The 16,505-nt window shown below is 37.9% G+C and overlaps 1 long non-coding RNA gene across 1 annotated transcript; it reads right to left on the bottom strand.

Annotated features, from left to right (window-relative positions):
- Positions 1-2,049: 2,049 nt before the first annotated feature.
- Positions 2,050-8,545, bottom strand: LOC139046191 (uncharacterized). Its single transcript, XR_011505876.1, has 3 exons — positions 8,216-8,545; positions 4,956-5,395; positions 2,050-3,986 (listed from the first exon to the last, which is right to left on the bottom strand). It is a non-coding gene; the product is annotated as an uncharacterized lncRNA (long non-coding RNA).
- Positions 8,546-16,505: the final 7,960 nt, after the last annotated feature.

Below are 16,505 nucleotides of genomic sequence, written 5' to 3' on the forward strand. Positions count from 1 at the left end.
AGAGAAAGATCTGAGACTTAAAATACAAAAACTAAATAAGCTGAAGTCTAAAATGGAATTACCTAAAAGCAAGAATACTAATTCTTATTGAAATCCACAATTTTTAAAATTTGAGCTGAATCAGGTACATTATTGTAATTTCCTGAGCATTTGTCTTGAAAACTAATTAGAAAATCTGGAGATAGTACTTGGTATTCCTAACATGTCCTGGAAGCCTTTGTGTTCATTCTTTTGATTCCAACCTCCCATTTGGAAGCTATCCAGAATCTAACAAATCAGACAAGCTTGACTCACCAAGATTCACTTTCTCAATGTATATCACTCGGTGAGAATATGAGAAAAATCACTTGGTGAACTGCGTGAGAGACAAAAAGTAAGAAAAGGTATTCTATTACAATGACTATAAAACAGCTCTCCATCAAGAGTACATTCAACTCTTTTCAAAGCAGATGTGTTGCTTCTTTGCTATTGTACACAGATATGTCTTTAAACACGCAAGAGAAAGTAAGTAAGTGGGAATCAATCATGTCAACGTTACACTCTGCTTATTTCTAAACCATAGGCTGGAATTCAGCTAACCTAAACTACTGAATGTTAATATAACAGCTGGCAACACGAATTTTAAAAAAAAAAAAAGGATTCCAAGAGTAATGAAAATAAAAATATAGCTCATAACATTGATCTAAGTTTTGACAGACGTTTTTGGTCAGTACAACATATGAGCTCAGAAATGAAGTTCTAGCCATGTACCTTTCAGAAAAGGACTTCCTCTATAAATAAGGTTGTTATAGAAAACGACTAGTAACATCATATCCTAAGCATCTTGGCCAATAATAAATTGGACATTAATAGAAACTGACTATTCCTTACATGTCCCCATGAGCTAATAGACTAAACATCCAAGGCATCTGGGATTACTTGCTCTGTTATGGGCTGTCATACAGTTTATCATCCCAGGACCTATTTGACGTAGCTGGCGCTCTTAAAAGCCCCAGTAATTCTGCTGCTGAACTAAAATTCCTTTTTGAGTAGCAGCAGCATTTGCTGATCATCAGGACAGGTGAAAAGAGAAGGGGCTTGAAGAGAACTACTTATCACGCTCCAATAATATGCACGGAAGAGAAGAATGGGACCGATGCATTATTTTTAAATTGTGTCTGGCCAGCATGTCAGTATTGATTGAAGAGTCCACTGGCAGAGAAAAGAGTCATGTCTGCATTCAGAGATGAAGAGGCAGTTATCCACCCTATTTCTTGTCAACTGCTTAGATCAGTCTCTCATTTTCAGGACAAATAATAATAAAAATTGTGAGCATCTTGTGAGACCTCTAAAGAAAATGTCGCTTCTACTCCCCAACAAACTTAAAAAAAATAAAAAACTAATAGCCATCCTACCCTTCATGTAGAAAGGCAATCTGATGTGAAAATGTTTTCTCCTAAGTGATGGAATGTGCAGTCATGCACCAGTAACCCAGGGCTGAATATCAACTTGCCTGTTCTGGAAGAAACTGCTCTGGGGTTGGACGGAGCACACTGTTAGAAAGAGAGGCACTTCACTACATGAGGGAGGCTGTGCACTCTATTTCAGAAGATGGAGGTTTATCTTCCAGTGTCGGGCTTTGATGTTATTCATATGCTAACAATATCACCATTTCCTCACAGCACTCAATACGCAGGGAATAAAAGACATCATTTGCTGACATGGGGCGCAACACTTTCCGTCCAGCATACTGATCAACAATCTGCATTCAGCCTCCACAGCTAAGCCACCACATAACCTCTAAATTGTTCTTTTAACACTCTAAAATTCCGGTCAAAATAATTTACCATTTTATAGAACAAAATGATGAAACAAAGAACTCTAACTGTATTTTCCCTCCACTCCTAAAATGCAGCTTCAGTGCCCTGAGGGCTCCTTTCATCTCCTCTAAGTGCTGGCATATGATGTGATTGTTAACATAGCTGGCCACCAGATGAAGTGAATTATCTAAACTGCCAAAGTTCCCACTTTCTTTCCAATTTAAACATCAATTTAACACAGAAACTGAAGGGTATTACGAAAGCTTTAATATGAACCATTTCAGACATACGACAAAAAATACTGGAAGGTTTTTTCAAACATCCAAACAAACGTGCAATTTTTTGAAGCTGAAGATGAGTCAGGAAAATTAATGGAACAGCAGAGCACACGCAGTACACGCTTTACCCGACAGCCATGGAGAAGGACCTCTTTGTCTTAAATAAACATGCTTTTCAGAACAGCGGAGGATATTCGGAAGAAAACCTGGAGGAATTTGTTAGTTCATTAACCAAATACAGTGATCAACAGCAAAGAGAAAATTTCTGATTTAAAACATTTCAAAATGCTTCTCATCAACGTGGATGATCTGGAATGTTTTTAACAGTCTATGGATTATTAGGGTCCTTTTCATTACACAGCTCACTCTTCTCATGGAAATGTTTTTCTCCCTGGATCACTAGCTGTTAACAGAATGTGCAAGCATATGTCCTGCATATCTCTTTGAAAATGAGACCACTCCATAGCTAATTCATCACAATGCAAATTGAAGCTTTCTCACACAAAATCGAGCACTTCCTAGTACATTCCACATAAATTAAAGCACATAAGTCAAAGGACAAGAATTATTATCAATCTTTAATCTTTTTTAAGCCTTCACAATATATATGGTATTAATATGGAAAATATGTGAAGAACTATGTTCACAATTATAAAAATTTCTCTTATCAAAATAAGAGATTTGAAGAGTTGAAGTAAGATTTGAAGAGTCATATTTCACTAAGATTAAATAGCATACAAGCTAAATACAGGTGATTTTGCTAACCAAAAACATTTCTGAACGTTAACAACATTATTACAGATTTTCCTCTGGAAAATAGTACTCCTTAGAGTCAATTAGTTACTTAAAAAAATAAATAAATATAGTTAGCCCTTTTATTATATCAGAACTGCTCTAATCACCATTTCCATCTTAAAAGCATAATTTGGGAAAGTGTAAGGCTATGAAACACACGTGCATTGATTCTACAAAAACATTAATTACACTCTATATGAAAGCAAAAGGGATTTTACCATATAAGGATTGCACGGCTGTTCCCATATGGAATGCACAGGGAATATTATTAACAAATTCAGAACAACCATATGCAATGCTCGATGGCACTTCCAAATATAAAATACAAATACAGTATGTAATATATTTACAGCATATTACATACCAAATGATCAAGCAATTTAGCGAAGATTAGCATTTAAGTAACAAATAACATTACAAATACCATATGCACCTGTTAATGATTTATTTTTTACATTGGTGATATTCATCAGATTGATCTTATGTTAAAAACAAGCTTTCAGAGAATTTTCTGGCCCAGCAGTCTTTGCAGTAAATTAAAGGAAAATTATGGAACCATCTTGCCAAAAGAGAGCTTAGAGATCATGTTGTCTCACTTTTAAACGGAAAAATTGAAACCGTGAAATGTTAAGTTGCTTGCCCAAGATTACAAAGTTCATTATGGCAGAGTTCCAGGTCTCCCAGTTCTCAGGCAAGGCCCCAAATTAAAGCTATCCTAATTAGCTCATATTTACTCAAAACACATATATATTTTTAAATCTGTATAGGCTCTTCTGTTGTCCAGCACATCATCTGCAGAAACACCCAACCCTGGAGTCTGACAGTGCAACACCACAGTTCCATTCCCAGTGCAATTGCATTGACAATGACTCACACTTCCCTTGGATTCACTGGGGAACAGAAGGAGATGTTGACCTCAATAGAAAAACAGACATGGCTCCATGAAAGTCATAACAGAGGCTAAAAGTGTTTAATCCTGCAATGGGCTCCACAGAGAACGCCTTAAAGAGGATGTTTTGTTCTTCCTCTAGAGTGCTTACAGAAACACACTGAACTCGTGCCAAAGCCTCCTCCCCTCTGCCATCAGCCTTGACTGGAAGGCAAAGGGAAAAGCCTGGAAATTAAAGCAGAATATGTGGTTCCCAACTGCACACATCAACAGGATGTAATTTCCACCCCTCCTCCCTCTATAGCCCATCTCCTCCGGGCGTAACAGAGAAGGGCCTCCCCTCTCCCCTGGACTCCACCACCCCTGAAATGTGTTAAACTCAATCACTCAAGTGAACTTCCAGACATATACCCAGATATAAAATATCAACTTGAAGGAAATCTGGCCAATCACTCAACATGCGCTTTTTTTCCCAACAGAACCTTGGGAACTTTCTTAATACTGAAATGTCAAACATCTAGACAGATTCTTAGTAAACTAAAACAGTGCAATAACTCTTCCTACTGAACATGATCTTTTTCATTTCAAGGCAAACACAGCTCTAGCCTAGAACATTCCCTCAAAACCAGAATTATAATAGGAACTCAGTGTGTTCCAACTGAACACTCTCAAACAATGATGCTAGAAAGCCTCCAGTTTGAATTGGGGGCAGGAGAAGAAAGCTAATTTTTAAAATATTACCAAAACAGACCATTTTTATGCCAATCATAGAAATGCCTGATCTTCTACACATTGCAGAAATTGGGAATCCCTTATAAGTCTGTAGAGGACTTATTACTAAGTTTCAAAATCATTCCCCAACCATCAAATTCAATAATTCAATTTCCAGCATTGTTCATAAAGTTCTAAGCGCTGTCATTAACCAGACATATAAAAGAACTCTGCTCCCAAATCAATCACTCTAGTTCCTTTCCTGGCTCAGTAAATTCCCACTCTTCCATTGATCCAATTATAGTGGAAATTACCCTATTTTAACTTTCAATAAGACATTTTTAAATAGATTAAATGTAATACATAGAAATATATTTATGAACCAAGCTATTTACTAGCCATGCTGTCTTTTATTGTCAGTTTCCTAAAAAAAATCATTAAACCTTGGGGTATAGAGATTATATGACTAAAATACGTACCCACCTTATTCACCTTATTCACCAACACAATGCAACAGCTACACAAACCAAATTTAGTATTACTCATCGGTAATGAGTCACTGATCAGCTTACATAACAGAGGCACTGCCCAAAGGGAGTGGCAGTGCAGGCCCAAGTTTTCACTGACCAGTGGCAGCTGCTATGTCTCTTTTTGACATCATATATGGTCAGTCACACTCTGGGTTCTTTAAAAACAAAGTCTACAAGGCAACAGTGAGATTCCAGATCTGAGTTTAACCACTTTGAACATAGCAGGTCAAGTAGTGGTAGACGGCATCAACCCTGATGGAGTAGCTATTGGATTCAGACACATGGGGAATCGGAAAGAACCAAACGTCCATTAAAGTGCAGTTATAAATGTCTTCACAGTGCAGCTGCAGAACAGTTTTGATACACCTTCAGATTAGTTATCCTGAAGAGTTCCTGAAAGAAATATTGATCAATAATCATAGTCTTGACATGGAGAGTTGGCAGTTTAGAAAACTCCTTGAAATAAGATCCAAAAGGAGAGTTGTCGTAGATGAACATTGATTCCCATCCCCATTGTGCTTATCATCTATCTCTACCAGGGTTTGATTGATATAGTATGACGTTGAGATAATTTGTTCTGAATATTGTTATAATAATCAAGTTTTTATTTCTGTAGAATATCATGGGATATAGTGAAGAGAATTTTTTTAATTCACCTAATTTCTTCATGAAAGAGAAAAATGCTAGTTAACCTGAGTGGTGTGTGTATAATCATCTAGTTCCTTGCTCCTTAAAGTGTGTCCAGGGATCGGCACTGTGCCCATCACCTGGGAACGTGCTAGAAATGCACAATCTCAGATTCCACTGGACCTGTTAAGGCAGAATCTATAGTTTAACAAGATCTCTAGGTGATTTATACGGACATTAAATTTTGAGAAGCACTGATTCAGTTATGTTTATGATGTTAGAACCAAAGAGAAGACTCAAACCCAATGTACTGCCTGTATTTCTTTCCTGTAGCCCACCGAAAATATCAACTTGCTCTTGATATATATTGTATAAAGTTGCAGGGCTAAGCAAGTAAAAACCAATGGATTTCCTTGACACCGCTCGGGAAACTTGTTTCCTCAAGTACCCAAATCGTCAAATATTTTGGAACAGAAACCATACAGCTGAGAGTCAACAAATCCAAACACTCGCTCTTTTTGCCAGAATTTGTGCGTCCTAGGGTAAATCAACTTTCCTGTGTGTGTTCAGTCTGTGCTGGCCACTGTGCTGGGTTCTTGGGATTCAACCCTGGACAAAACAAACAGTTTCTTTGCTTCAGTTTCCCTATGTATAACTGAAAGAGCATTTTAAGCAAAAAAATAGCAAAGATATATAAAATTTCATGGTAATTTTAAAGAACAGTAAGCAGTTTGTTCAGTAGTGCAAGATACATGGTGGATACGCTGGGAAGAAAACCTAGCATGAGAAGAGCCGTGTACTTTCTTTAGAACTTTGGTCTCAGGCAATGGGGAGCCAACTCAAGTGTTTGGAAATAGGAATGACATGAGAACTTAATTTTAGAACTATTTGTCTGTCTATGATTGGAAGCATAGGTTTAAGAAAGAAGAAGCTGGGGGGCCGGCCCCATGGCCAAGTGGTTAAAGTTCTGCCCACTCCCCTTCAGCAGCTTAGGTTCATGGGTTTGGATCCTGGGTACAGACCGATGCCACTCATCAGCCATGCTGTGGAGGCATCCCAGATACAAAGCACAGGAAAAGTGGCAAAGATGTTAGTTCAGGGCTAATCTTCCTCAAAGCAAAAAAAGAGAAAGATTGGCAACAGATGTTAGCTCAGAGCAAATCTTCCTCACCAAAGGAAAAAAAGAAAGAAAGAAGCAGCTGAACAAAGGGTATCCCGTTAGGAGAACACTGAAGTTGTCCAGTGAAGAGATGATAAGAACCTGAAGTGGTAGAAGTGGCACAGATAGAACTGGTAGGGATGTGGGGGCGAGGAGGGGAGCTATTTATGAGAGGGAGGGAGTGATGAGGGAAAGAAAAAAGAGTTGTGAATAACTCCAAAGTTTCTAGTGGGGCAATTGAAAACAATGATGAAGCTATTAACTGAGAGAACATGGTGGGAGGAGTGGGTTCTGTAGCAAGAAAAGGAAACAGGTAATGAATTTTACTTTGAGTATGCTGGGTTTGAGAGGCCGGAGGACATTTAAGTGGTGAAACCAACAGAGAGGAAGGAATGAGGATCTGAGCGTGAGGACATTTTGAAAGATACAGATACTAAAGGAAAGACTTCTGATGACAGTGTATGTGCATAGACACTTCAGAAAGAACATTTAGATGTGCAATTAGCATGGGTTATTTTACCTCTAAGGAGAGTATGGACCTTTAAGACAAGTGAGACAGAGGAGACAAAACCAGAAGTATAGAGACAATAGCGGCAGCAGCGAGTATCTACTCAGCAAACTGCAACAGAACAAAAATACGTTCCATAGATATAAAGAGAGGTTTATACAAAGGCTTTCTTATGTCTATATTCTGTTTGATAATGACCTGTGTTTTCATAATTTCTAAACTTTGGGAGTAAAATCCCACTGCATCTCACCTTTACATTTGTGCGGGGTCACAAGGTGTTAGATGTTTTCCTCTCTTTCTAAAGGAGGAAACATGTTCAGAATGTCCAAAAGCCCCATTTCCCAATAAAGCATCAGGTCTGTTAGTGCTCACTATATTGATGTATACACATCCCCATGAATATTAAACACACATGGACCTCACTGACTATCAATTACTAAAGGAATAATGGGAGGAAGAACTGCAAAGTGAGATAGGAATCTGTTCCACTTTCTTCTCCCTCACTGTGTGGCCAGGACAGGAGAGTGGAATATTAGACTCCTTTGCCTACTTCATGCAGACATTCACAGGTAAACCCAGTTTAGATAAGCTGATGTTCTTTCTAGCTGCTGACTGCTTTCCTATTCACAATCTTATGGTAAACAATTAAAAGTATCGCAGAGGATTAGAGCTGATAAAGCATTGAATGCAGAATTTTATTTAAAATTAGCACTATAATCAGTAATGGAGAGTGTGTCTGCCTTTGTAAATCAACTCTCTAAATACACTTGCCTCCCACTGAAGCAGCACCAACTCCCTGTTCCTCAGAGAGGGTAAGGCACTCTCCTCAGGACATCCAATTCTGACTTCAAAGACTTGGTGGAAATAAATGGCTTGAGAGGATCTAGAGAAATATACCACAGTTTCATCTCTTACTTACCAGCATTCAGGGCCTCCTTGGACTCCCAGGTAAGAAATGGGTAAGTTCTCGCCTACCACAAAAACCTCTCACAAGCATCGAGCGTATTTCTGGTGGGTAATTTACAGAAAGGAAGTGTAGTCTCCCTGTCTCCTTCTCCCACTAGACATACACTCACAGTGGGGCCACGGGAAATTCTGAAGGCACAATGTAAGCAGAGTTACCTGCTTTTGCCTTTTATTCCTAAGAAGGAAGAGAGCCAGTGAGGAGGAAGGAGTAGAGAAGAAAAGCAGGTTGTAAAGATAGACCGTACACTAAAGGCAACAAGAGGGAAAGAAGACGATTGCAGCCACACCAGCAAATTGAACCCGTGATTTACTCAGAAGTCGGAGGTCATTATGGATTAGTGCGGAGGAAGAAAGGAGCCGGAACTCGTTTAGATAAACACTGACTAAATGTGAAACAAAGTGCCAAAGTCAGCAATGAAACTGGTGGAAATCAATTCCACAGAGAGTGTTTTTCAGAGTCTGACGTCAAGCTAAGCAGAGGCTGCAAAGGCGCCTTCCTCCTCACTCCTTCGGCCTTTGTCTTCCAGCAAACCTTGAAGAGTGGGTCTAACAGAGCCCAAGAGAGATGGAGTAGGAAGAACTGATGTTGGCAGGAGGGTGGGCATACAAAGCTGGGTTTGGAGTCCCGTCCAGTTCGTAACTAACAGTGAGACCTTGGATAACTAACTTAGCCCCCAGCCTCATTTTCCTCATTTGTAAAATGGAGGTAATTATGGTCCGTTCCTCGTAGGTTTATTGTGATATTTTCACAAGATAATGTAAATAATATTTAGCCCATTCGTGGCAGTAAAATTTTAACCACTCAATAAGCAGTAGATATTGTGTTATTATTGTTAAAGCCAAGGAAGTCAGAATCAGAGTAATAATAGCTTACATGTGCAGAATTTACCCTGTGATAGGAGAGGACTTTATACATACCAACTCATTCGATCCTTACAACCACCTTTTCACAGATGAGGACTCCGAGCGGGAAGAGGTTAAGTAACAGTTTCAAGAACTTGAACCTCGAGCAATCTAGCTCCAGACTCTGTGCTCTAAAAGCTATGCTATGTTATCAAAAGTTTCCTTGGAACAAATCTGTTCAGCTTCTGCATTTTACAGATGAGAAAACTGAAGCTTACAATGGTGATGTCATTTATTTCATATCACACAGCCAGTCAGGACAATCAGCCCATTGTAGGAATTTGAAAGCCTGTTTCAATTGGAAACAATCCCCGACCCCAAATGAATAATCCAGGACTTGCCCTGGAGGTTGAAATGCTTGTCACATTTTATCCAGTCACTTTCCTCTACAGAAGATGCAACGAATCAGAGTATCTATTCATATCAGATTCCTAGTGGGGAAGGCATCTTTGTTAGGAAAACGATAAATTTGCAACTGGTGGTGTTTGTTTTTACAATGAATGTCAAAGAATAGGAAGAGAAGAAGGGAAACAACGTTTTTCAGTAATCACTGTGCTTGGGACTCCATTGTCTACGAAAACTTATAAGCAACGTCTCACCCACACAGGTATGGGATGGGTACTGTGGCCAGAGGGGTCTAATAAGAGTTAGTAAGAATAAGATTCTTATTTCAGAGGCCATAAATAAAACGTAAGCAATTGTGTTGTTTAGTAACGTTTAATTGGCTGGGGGGAGCTAAGACAAACATTTATACTGAAGTAGAAATCTGATTATCACAGCCTTTGGAATTCACTCAAAATTTGTTGGTAGTCATTGATTTGCTAGGGCTGGACAGTGAGCTTCCCTGGTGCCTGGGTGAGTTTCTCCAGCCTGAGCATGCTGCCTCAAGCTCGAGGAACTCTACCCCAAACTGGCACCCCCGCCCAGGAGGATCTCAGCTTTGGCAGGCGGATTTGCTACAGGTAGTAATGTAGGCAAAAAGACAGAAAGAGGAAACAGCTCCATCTAAAGAGTTGTGTGTCCTAAAACTACCTTTGGACAAACAATTCCAAATAAAGAATTGCTCTCTTCTTTAAGCCTCCCCTTCCCCACTTCAGTATAAAGCAAGGCCCCCATAATGACGGTATTGAACTCTCTAAGATGAAAATAAGGATTCCCTAAGACAGAGGCACCAAAATCCAACTTCAGAACCTTAAGTGATAATTTCTAAAATAAAGACTCCATATTCTCTAAGAAACTTGCATGGTGTCTTCACACTCAGTAACCCAATCTCACAGATCATCCAGGTCTTGAAAGGGTAACAATTTTGCAATCCCTGTTTCCTGGTGTTTCTCTGTCTTGTCCATTCACCTGAAGTGGACACTTTCTCCTCCTTTCCCTCAGCCATCCACCAAAGCTTCTGATTCCATCTTATGGGTAACAGCAGGGGCGTGATTGAAGCAAGACTATAGGAATATGATTCACCAATGCCCTCGATCTCCACCGGTACAGAAGCAACCAGTAGGGGCTTTGACAAGGAAGCCCTGCGGGGGTGAGAAGGACAGGACCGCCTAATGGTGCTCTGTCTTCTGCACTCTTGCACCCTGCGTCTCCTACCAAGACTGTTTGTATCGTTTCCAAGTGCTGACTCTGCTGAAGCTGAAGACCTCAGCGGGACAAATGTTATGGAGAGTGATTGATTGAAATTCAGAGCACTTTGCAGAATGATTTGTTTGACATTCCCAGTAGGAAACTCTTGTTTGTTGAACTTATTATTCATTCATGTATTCATGAAAAAAATACAATAAATGCATAATCTCTGCATAGTGCCTCAATGATCACATTGAAATGAACCCGGAGCTTTGCAGTGCTAAGCAAGGTCTTTAGTTTGCAACAGAACAGTTTTACATTGCAATATCATTAACTGTGTCTAGAGTTTACATTATGCTTATAAATCAGCAAGGGAAATTTAACCTGCATTGTAATTTAAGGTTATACAGAGAATCAGACATTAAAAATGCATATGCATAATAATAACTCCTTGTGTGACTTTTTTTTTTTTTTGGTTTTCCTCCTACTGAGTGATTTAACAATTACCATGTTGAGATGTAACTGAGTCTGTTCAGCGAGTGTTTATGTTTTGACTTTTTGACAACTAGAATACAAGCCAGGGGAAATGCAGAAATTATTTCCAACATCCATGGGTAACTTGGGAAAATGGCTCTTGAAATAAGCTATTAGAGTAGGGAAAACATGCTACATTATTTGGAAAACAACTGCTGTTAAATGCTGTGTTTTGAAACAACAGCTATTACGAGGCCTTAAAACAGTAAGGTCAAAGGGTTATAATGGCACTTTCTCAGTCTGGACCTTAATGTTTGCATTTATAGCTGCTGTAGCCATGGTCTCTGCCCTTGATAGTGAGAGCAAGTGCAGAGAATACAAGAAAGGACCTTCATTGCATGGTGACGTCCTTTCAAAATTGATCGTTAAAAGACAAAAAGGAATTCAAGAACTCCATCATGTATTCTCTTGCCCCTGAGTTTTCCCCCATAAAGATCTCTTTTATGTTCAAATACCCTATGAAAGCTTCTATAATCTCCCAGCATATTCTTAAAAAAATTTCATTTACCTGACCTTCCTCCTTCTCACATGGTAAGAGTCACCTGCAAACATCAGAACTCACTCTAATTTCAGGGTTGAAAGAAGTCAAGAAGAAAAAACTATCGCCTGAAAGTGCTTTCTGAAGCTAGGATAGCCAGACCCCTGAGGTCGTTGGTGACCCTGCTCGTGGTCTAGTATTTTACTCATGTCTCTAGAATATCTGTAGATCTCCTACACTTAAATATCTCATATTGACCACGCATCCCAAGCTGACTTCAGCTAGCCCCTCGCACCCTCCATTAGGCACTTCTTCTCAATTTCTTCATCAATATTAATTATACCACCATTTTTCAGTGCTCAAAATATTACCACTTTGCAGTGTATTCCTTTTTTAAATTTCCCTTTCCCCACCACTAAAGTCACACACCTATATTCAGAGTCAATATACACCATTTGGACCTGGCCCCATGGCCAAGTGGTTAAGTTCACACACTCTGCTTTGGCGGCCCAGGATCCTGGGCAAAGACCTATTACCACTCATCAAGCCGTGCTAAGGTGGCGTCCCACATAGCACAAGTAGAAGGACCTACAACTAGAGTGTACAACTGTGTACTGGGGGCTTTGGGGAGAAGAAGGAAAAAAAAAAAAGATCAGCAATAGATGTTAGCTCAGGGCCAATATTTAAAAAAAAAAAAAAGGAAAAAGAAATATACACCATTTGCTCCTCAATAATATATTTTGGGTCTGTTTTTCCATATCCAAAACAACTCACCTAAATCAAATTTGTGTTCTCACCTGACCGTCTGCAAGTACACTACAAGAAGACACCTCTGCCTTCAATAGCTTCTCATGTCAATACAAGCAAAGCTGCTGAAATAATTCTCTTCCAAGTCTGGTTTCACTATATGCCCCTGAAGCTTATAAACATTCCGCACAAACTACTGTCTCAACTAGTAATTTCTTGCCTACCCTTTAAGGCATTTCTCAAAATCCTTCACCCACCCCCCTTCTTTTATGTCATTATCCCACACACTTTCCCATCCTGCCTGCATGTTTTTGCATGAGCTGTCTCTCTCTTCATATAATGTTGTTTTCTCTACTTAGCCCTTTCATTTTCCTAAACTTTACTAAAAATGCTCACCTATTTAAAAATATCAAGATGTATCATTTGAAAAGACAAAGGAGGCAAAAGTTTGCAAATGCAACAAGGAAAAAAAGTTATACAAATTTTAAAGCATTAGAAATAAGAAAGGATCACATGCAGAGAAGTGGTGAATATTTTCTAAATAATAAGAGAATTACCAATATAAATACATATGAATAAATTTAAAAGCATAGAGGAAATGAAAAAATTTTAACAAAATTAAAAATAAAAAGGAAGTAGAAAACCTGACTATATCAATAATTATAAAAAATATTTAAAGGGCAGTCCAAAAAATCAAACTCCTCCCTCTACCTCCTAAAAAAAGCATCTAATGCAGATCTTTTCATAGAAAACTTAAGGCACAATGTATAAATTCTATATTTTTAAAACTATACCAGAACATATAAAACATTTTAAAATGTTCTAAATAAACTTATAAATTACTATAACTGATACCAAAGTCAAAGAAAAATGAGATTGAAAAATACTGTAAACCAACCTCACTGATGAGTGCAAATACAAAAATCCTAATTAAACTATTAGTGAAATTATCCAAAAATGTATTATTTCAGTAATATATCATGAAAAGTAGGATTACAAACATCAGTGTAATTATTAGCAATGAAATTCAATACATTCACAGAATTAAAACTAGGAAGAGAACTTTGCTTCTGTAATGAAGGTGTCCCTTCATTCACTGGCACCAAATCTGTTCCCTCCCCATAAATAAATAGAAAACTGGGTAAATTATAAGAAGCAACTGTTTTCAGACATTGGGTAATAGGCAGCACATGACTGTGATCCCTGAAGAGAGGGAAACGATTGAAGTAAGCCCTATGGTCACTCTGTCCTTCTGCCTGAAAGCACTTTTTGGACCATAGTTCAGGGAGGGGGAATCTGAGCAAATCACACTTACTGAGTCATATGAATCTCTACAAAGCCAGGTAGCAAAGAAATAGAGGGGAATCTCATATGAACAACCCCCAAGTTCACACAGAGATGAGAGCTGTTGAAGTTTTGATGAGTCATAGTGAAGAGACCTCATTGAGAGCCTGGCACATTGAATAAAGATCCCAAAAGAGTTATGCTTGAATAGCAGAGCTAAACTAGCTAAATGAAGACTACTGTAAGCCCCTTGTAACGGAACTTAGGGAAACTTCTTGTATTCCTCAATGAAATGTCTAACATCCAATAACAAATTACTGTACATGTGATATGTACAGTACAAAAATGTGACAAGAAAGCAGACAATGTGACAAATAACCTGGAGAAAATTCATTCAACAAAAATAGAACTAAAAATGACAGACATTATAGAATTATCAGACAAGGACTTGAAAACAGATAGAATAAATACGTTCAAAGATGTAAAGGAATATAAGAATTTAATGAGAAGAAAACTGGAAACTATTAAATAAAATGACTAAATGAAATGTACAGGTGAAAAACACAATATCTTAAATGAAAAATTCAGTAGATAAGACTAGCAGCAGTTTAGATAATACAAAAGAAAAATTCAGTGAACTTGAAAACATGGCATTCCTAATTATCCAAACTGAAGCACAGACAAAAAACCAGACTCAATTATATACTGTCTACTAGACATGACTTTATCATTATTATTTTTTTAATTGAGGTAACATTGGTTTATAGCATTATATAAATTTCAGGTGTACATTATATTTTGATTTCTGTGTAGACTATATTGTGTTCACCACCCAAAGACTAATTACCATCCATTACCACACACATGTTTCCTATCACGCCTTTTGCCTTCCCCGCTCCCCACTCCCCCTCTGGTAACCACCAATCTAATCTCTGTATCTGTGTGTTTGTTCCTTGTTGTTGTTGTTTTTATCTTCTACTTATGAGTGAAATCATATAGTATTCGACTTTCTCTGTCTGACTTACTTTGCTTAGCATAATACCTTCAAGATCCATCCATGTTGTCACAAATGGCAAGATTTCATCTTTTTATAGCTGAGTAGTATTCCATTGTGTATGTATACCACATCTTCTTTATCTATTCATCTATTGATGGGTACTTAGGTTGTTTCCAAGTGTTGGCTATTGTGTATAATGTCACAATGAACATAGGGGTGCATGTATCTTTACGCATTCACGTTTTCATGTTCTTTGAATAAATATCCAGAAGTGTAATCGCTGGATCATATAATAGTTCCATTCTTAAATTTTTGAGGAATTTCCATACTGGTTTCCATAGTGGCTGCACTAGTTTACATTCCCACCAGCAGTGTATGAGAGTTCCTTTTTCTCCACATCCTCTCCAACACTTGTTATTTCTTGTCTTGTTAATTACTGCCATTCTGATAGGTGTGAGGTGACATTTCAATGTAGTTTTGATTTGCATTTCCCTAATAACTAGTGATGTTGAACACCTTTACATGCACCTGTTGGCCATCTGTATATCTTCTTTGGAAAAATGTCTGTCCAGATCTTTTGCACATTTTTTAATTGGGTTGTTTGTTTCTTTGTTGTTTAGATGTATGAATTCTTTATATATTTTGCATATTAACCCCTTATCATATATATAGTTTGCAAATATTTTCTCCCAGTTGTTAGCTTGTCTTTTTATTTTGTTGATGGTTTCCTTTGCTGTGCAGAAGCTTTCAGTTTGATGTAGTCTTATTTGATTATTTTTTCTTTTGTTTCCCTTGGATGGTCAGACATTTAAAAAGGTGCTGCTAAGACTGCTGTTGAAGAGTGTACTGACTATATTTTCTGCTATAAGTTTCATGGTTTCAGGTCTTACATTCAAGTCTTTAATCCATTTTGAGTTAATTTTTGTGTCTGGTGTAAGATGATGGTCTAGTTTCATTCTTTTGCATGTGGCTGTCCAGTTTCCCAACACCATTTGTTGGAGAGACTTTCCTTTCTCCATTGTATGTTTTTAGCTCCCTTGTCAAGAACTGTCTGTCCACAGACATGTGGGTTCATTTCTGGGCTCTTGATTCTGTTCCATTGATCTGTGTGTCTATTTTTATGCCAGTACCATGCTGTTTTGATTATTATCACTTTGTAGTGTATTTTGAAATCAGGGAGTGTGATGCCTCCAGCTTTGTCCTTTTTTCTCAGGGTTGCTTTGGCTATTTGGGGTCTTTTGATGTTCCATACGAAATTTAGGATTCTTTCTTCTATTTCTGTGAAAAATGTTGTTGGGACTTTGATAGGGATTGCATTGAATCTGTAGATTGCTTTAGGAAGTATGGACATTTTGACTATGTTAATTCTTCCAATCCAAGAGCATGGAATGTCTTTCCTTTTGTTTACGTTTTCTTCAGTTTCTTTCAACAATGTTTCATAGTTTTCAGTGTACAGATCTTTGACCTCTTTGGTTAAATTTGGTTAAATTCCTAGATATTTCATTCTTTTTGTTGCACTTGTAAATGCGATTGTATTCTTAATTTCTCTTTCTGCTATTTTGCTGTTAGTATATAGAAATGCAACTGATTTTTGTATATTGATTTCATATCCTGCAACTGTACTGTATTCATTTATTATTTCTAATAAATTTTGGTGGATTTTTTAGGGTTTTCTATATATAAAATCAGGTCATCTAAGAATAGTGACAGTTTTATTTCTTCCTTTCCAAT

This window comes from Equus asinus, chromosome 9, assembly GCF_041296235.1.
Source record: "Equus asinus isolate D_3611 breed Donkey chromosome 9, EquAss-T2T_v2, whole genome shotgun sequence".
NCBI lineage: Eukaryota > Metazoa > Chordata > Mammalia > Perissodactyla > Equidae > Equus > Equus asinus.